This window comes from Chinchilla lanigera, unplaced genomic scaffold (assembly GCF_000276665.1).
Source record: "Chinchilla lanigera isolate Chin_1 unplaced genomic scaffold, ChiLan1.0 scaffold00040, whole genome shotgun sequence".
Taxonomy (NCBI): domain Eukaryota; kingdom Metazoa; phylum Chordata; class Mammalia; order Rodentia; family Chinchillidae; genus Chinchilla; species Chinchilla lanigera.
In genome coordinates this window covers 14,326,128-14,331,962 of record NW_004955441.1, presented here as the reverse complement: position 1 = coordinate 14,331,962, position 5,835 = coordinate 14,326,128, and the positions used below count along the sequence as shown (strand labels likewise).

The 5,835-nt window shown below is 56.0% G+C and overlaps 1 non-coding gene across 1 annotated transcript; it reads left to right on the top strand.

Annotated features, from left to right (window-relative positions):
- The first annotated feature begins 254 nt into the window (after positions 1-254).
- On the top strand, positions 255-328 carry Trnat-agu. Its single transcript has one exon. It is a non-coding gene; the product is annotated as a tRNA-Thr (tRNA).
- Positions 329-5,835: the final 5,507 nt, after the last annotated feature.

Here is a 5,835-nt window from a genome sequence, read left to right as displayed (position 1 = left end):
CAGCCTGGACTACACAGCAAGACCTTACCTCAAAAAATAAACAGAGAAACAAACAAAAACACCAAAAATCATGCTCCAAAAAAGAAAGAAAGTGATAATTGGACTTCAGTAAACTAAGAATGTCTGTTCTTTGAAAGATGTTGTTAGGAATTAAAGACAAATCAGACTGGGAGAAAAGTTGCAAATTGTGTATCTGATAAAGGCGTGGATCAGAATACATCCTTGTGACCTAATGAGATATGGATACTAGGGCAGGCTCCGTGGCTTAGCTGGTTAAAGCGCCTGTCTAGTAAACAGGAGATCCTGGGTTCAAATCCCAGCGGGGCCTGTAGGGGAACACGGGTGTGTCCTTTAGGGTCCTTTAGGGTCTGTAGCTCAGTGGCACAGCACCTGCCTGGCAAGCTCAAGGTCATAAGTTCAATTCTCGGTCCCAGAAAAAAAAACAAAAAAGAAGGGGAAAAAAGAGAAATGGATACTTGCTTCTGTTTCTTGTTCCTGGCAGGGTGCTTCTAGAACCCGTGTGACTTCCTGAGTGGCCAGGTGGATCCGGGCCTCCGTTGCCATTAATAACAATCCCCTTCCCAACACACCTGAGCCGATGCTAACGCAGGACTCTTGGAGGAAGCAGCCCTGTGACTAGGGTGGGAACTTCCAGCCCAAGGTGACCTCTGGGTGCAGAGGGCCTGGAGGTGGAGCTCAGTCCCCAGGGTCCAGTGCCCTCGTCAAGCACGCCCCGGTGCTAGAGCCTCCACAGCCCCGTGCTCACCGGGGTTTGGAGGACTTCCCAGCGCACGCGTGGAGGCAGACCGGGGCAGACGCCCGGGAGGGACCGGAAGCCCGGCCTTCCCCCACCTCCTCACACACGCTCCCACAGCCCTGCTGCAGGACACCTCTGCCTCAGTGTGCATCAGGACGCGGAGGCAGCTTTTATCCAGCTCAGATCTTTTGCCACTTTGGCCTCTGCCGGTGCCTGTGGTGACTTCTCAATGTCAGAGGGCCAGAAACTCCTCCCGGGCCACCCTGAGGCCTCCTCGGTTTCTGACTGTGCTCCGGGAAGAGGCAGGAGGTGTGCTGTGTGTGTGCAGACCCCGCTTCCTTCGCCTGTGCGTCCCTCCCGCCGCTGTTCCCGCGCCGCAGGTCCCCCCTTCTGCGTCCCACAACCGTTCCTAAACCCCGTCCTGTCTCAAACCTTGGCTTCTTCGTGAATGAAACCTCTGAGCTTGCACAGCTCCTCTTAGGGGACTGGCAGCCTGTGAGATGGAAAGACAGGGCTGATTTGGTAAGAGAAGACTCAGCGGGGTAGAGAGAGCAGCTGTGGCTTACGGCTGCGGCTGCGGGTGGGAGTGGGGCGAGGTGGGGGTAACAGCGAAAGGGTGTGGCACTCCCTTCGGGGGAGACGGGAATGCTGCCATGGTGGTGGCTGGTGGCTGCCCCTCTCCGGGCACACCCTGGAAACACTTTCAGTGGGTGACTCGGGAGCTATGTCCCAGTGCAGCGGCTTAGAGCTAAGGGGTGAGGTGCTATATCAGAAAGGACGACTCCTGCTCAGAGGACAGCGGTGGGCGCAGGCAGTGGCCCCTCTTCTGTGACTTTCCCAGCGTGGGTGGGACCCTGTGCGTGCGCTCCGAGAGGGAGGGGCCTCCTTCCCGGCAGCGAAGGGGCTACATGCCCGGAGCGGACCTGCTTGCTCCAGGCTCCCCTGGGCGTGGGCGTGGGCGCCCCCTGGGGCCAGCAGAGGAGAGCTGAGTGAGAGCCAGGGCCGGAAGCGCAGCTCTGCATTCAGGGCTGGGGCTCCCCTGCACCTGAGCGCAGGAGCAGGGACGCCTCAGGCTGATAACACCTTCTGTTTATAGCAAACACCTCTCCTCCCAGGGGAGCGCTGTGTTTTCCCAACACTGATTCAGCAAGTCAGATGGGCGGAATTGAATTAAAACTCACAGCAGCCGCTCAAGCACACCTAGCCCTTTCCCCGCCTGCCTGCCTGCTCCTTGCAAGGCTGCGGGAGTGGGAAGCTTCCGCACCTGCCCCCACTCACACCGCACCCGCTGCAGGCTGCAGGCTGGGGCTGGGCCACTCCAGGGCCTTTTTTTTTTTTTTTTGACAGGGTCTCACTTAGTAGCCCACGCTGGCCTCGAACTCGTGATCCTCCTGCTCAGTGCAGGGCCTTCCAACATGATGCAGTGCAGACGAGCGGGGCCTTCGGGTGCGACACTGTCCTTCCTGTAAACATCTTCATTAAAACTCATTAAACTCACAGCAAGAACTGCTAATGAGGGGATCTCAGCCCAAGCGTTATACAGAGGGTGGCACTAGCTCTTTTCCCATTCTTTTTTTTTTGTTTTTTTTTTGTTTTTTTTCCGGTACCGAGAATCAAACTCACGACCTTGCGCTTGCCAGGCAGGCGCTTTTGCCGCTGAGCTAAATCCCCAGCCCCTTCTTTTCCCATTCTTGCATAAACCTCAGAGGCAGCGGTCTGTCCTGGCTCTGCCAGGGCCGCAGCAGGGAGGGTGCCCAGGGCAGAGCCTGCCTCAGTGCAGGGATGAGGAGGCCCAACACGGGTCTCTATCGTGTCATATTTAAAACACCAGCTCAGGGCCGGCGGTGTAGCTCAGGGGTAGATGACCTGCCTACGTGTGTGAGCTCCTGGGTTTCATCCCCAGCGCTATAATTAATTAATTGCTCAATCAAGCAACCAATCAACTAATCAATTAAAAATACCAGTTCAAGAGCTAAGTGCAGTGGTCCATGCCTGTAATTTCTAGTGCATACTTGGAAGGGACTGAGGCAGGAGGATGGAGATTTCAAGGCTGGCCTGGGCCATACAGGAAGTCCTCCCCCATCCCTACCCTTTCCAGCCTCAAAAATAAAAGCCAAAAATAAAATTAAACACCAGTTCAAGAACATTAGGTTTCCTGCGAGGAAAGCGTTGAGACACTGAAACTCCCCTTGAAATCACAACCACTTCTTGAAACTCATCTCTGTAATTCTGGGATTTAGAAAGAGCTAGGCAATAATAACAAGAGCTACAGTAACAAAACGCATTACTCCAGCACTCTCGGCACAGGAAATGCACTTACACACACTGCACACCAAATGCAGCTGTACGTGTTGCAAAGCAGAATGAACACCTGACTCGGAGGCCTGAATGTTAAAGAGACGCATTCTCAGGTGGCGCTTAGTGCACAGAGAGAGGGCCGGCTCCATGACAGCTGCGCTCGTGCATGCATGCGTGCGTGCTTGCACATGTATGTGTGCATATGTGTGCATGCGTGCATATGCGTGTGTGTGCGTGCATGTAAGATGGAGGAAAAGAGAGACAGCCCACGTGTCGCCCCAAGCTCGGGCCGTGAGAGCGGGCACGCGTGCGGGGTATTTACAGTGCTGCAGGCTGTGAGAATGAACTGGGCCTCTCCACGCGCGTTTAAACAGGTAGCTCCCTCACCTTTCAGGCGGGGAGCTCCAGCGTCACCGAGTGCCAGTTCTGGGGGCACATCTCAGGGTCCTCCATCTGTAGCAACTGTCATCGCTGGAGGTGGCGTGTACCCGCAGCAGGACACCAGAGCCCATGAGGGCATTCAGCTGGTGAAACCAGCAGTGTGCACGGGACCTGGGAAAGGCGTCCGTGCAGGTGGCCTGCATCGTCCCCTGGGCTCCACCAGCCGCAGATCCTAGACTTTCACGAAGATTCTGGAAGGGGCAGGCTCGGGACTTGGGGGCCAAGGTCAAATGAGAGGCACCGAGGAGACCTGCAGTGTGGTCATTTACGAGGCTCTGCTCACTTGACACTTGGGAAACTGAGCCCCAGAGACAGGAAGAGACCTGCTCACGGTCACACGCTGGGCAGGTGAGCCCCGAGCGTCCTGGTCCTGGTCCGGCTCTTCCCATGGTGCCCCGTGTCTCAGCGCATTTGGCTACAGTAACAAAGTACCGGGAGCTGGGTGGCCTGTAAGCAGCAGACATGGGTTACAGTTCTGGAGGCTGGGAAGTCCACTGTCCATGAGCCGGAAGGGTAAGTGTCTGCGGAGGGCTGTGCTTCTCAAAGGTGACACCTCCCTGCGTCTCACCATGGTGGGTCTCCCACCATGGGAGAGGCCGGGCAGCTCTCTGGGGACACTACACCCATTCAGAAGGGATCCACCCTCACGATCCAAGGACCTCCCAGGGGCCCCACTTCTCCATACCATCACCTGGGGGCTAGGATTTCAACACATGGACTTTAGGGGGACTCGCACATTCAGACCATAGCACCTCTATCGGGATTCCCACAGCCTGTGACGGGTGAGGAGCTGTTACCTCGCCACGCAGCCCCTAGGCCGGGATCTGTGAGAAGATGTCATCCCAAAGCCTTGTCCTGACCTAAAGTTCAGCCCAAAGCAGCCTGCAGCCTGTCAGCGCAGCTCCCAGGGAGGCCGGCCAAGCAGGAAGCGCTACCTGACAGGTGCTGTCCAGGCAGCTGAAGAGGCCGTCTTGGGACGAGGCTCCTGATCTGGAATCACTCTGGGGCAGCCCAGGAACAATTCCAAGCTGTCTATTGAAGAGCATTCGCTGGAGGCCCTGGGACAGTGGAAGGTACCGCTTTGGCACACAGCAGGCCTTGTTGAGTGGGATAATAAAAAAGGAATGAGACAAATGGGACAATAAAAAAGGAATTTGTGCTCAGCCACTGTGAAAAAGGCTGGCAGCTCTTCAAATTCTTGAACATGGAGTGATGGCTTAGCCCAAGAGTTCGACTCCTAGGGAGGAACCCAAAAGAACTGAAAACAGGTGTTCAAACAAGTATTTGCACAGAAATGCTCAGAATAGCTCTACTCATGAGAGCCAAAAGGCAGAAATTACCAGATACCCATCACGTGGACAGATAGGCAAAATGCGCTCTATGCACAATGGAAGGTATCAGTCACACACGCGGATGAAGTACTGACATGCTACGCATGGATGAGCGCTGAAACATCATGAGAAGTGAAAGAAGCCTGCATCACCGGGCCTAGTGGTGCACCCCTGTAATCCCAGCACCCAGGAGGCTGAGGCAGGAGGATCATTGCAAATTCAAGACCAGCCTGGGCTAGAAAGTGAGCTCAAGGCCAGCCTGCACTGCATAGCAAGATGTTGTCTCAAAAAGACACAAAAAGCAAGCAAGAAAGAAGCCAGCCACCAAAGGTCACAGGCTGAATGGTTCCAGTTATAGAGACCTCAGTATAGGCAAATCCACAGGATTAGAAAGTAGGTTGGCAGTTCACGGGATCGAGGGGAGAGCAGCACCAAGCTTGACCCTGGGGAGGGCAAGTGTCTCGGAACGGTGAGACGCCGTGCCCAGCACACTGTGCCTGCACCAGGTGCCACTGATCTGTTCTCTTGCGCGTGGTGAACTTAAGACAGAATCTGTGGACTCGCATAACCCAGAACCCGGGCCCTCCAAGGCTCTCCAGTACTCAGTGCCCCGCCCCTCCGCCGGCTCTGCTTCCCTTTGCAGGCGTGGCCACCCGCTCGACTGTCCCAGGGCCTGTGAACCCCCTGAATGGCAGCTCCACTTTCCCCTTGAGATCCATCAAAATCCCGAGATTGAGTCGTATTTGCCCTAACCGGTCCCCGAGGCCAGGCAGACGCCACTCACAGCCTGGCCAGCGGGCTCTTGCCTCGTCAGGTGGCAGGAGGTGGACCATGAACCCTAGGACCTGTCCCACCCAAACAGGGATGAGGCGCGGAGGAGGCCCCCCCAGGCAGCGAGTCTGGGTGGGCAGCACTCGCCATGCCCCCGAGAGTCGGACCACACATCCTCATTTCAGACTGGAAAACACAGGCAGGTCCCTAACAGCCTGCAACTGCATCAGCTCCCGG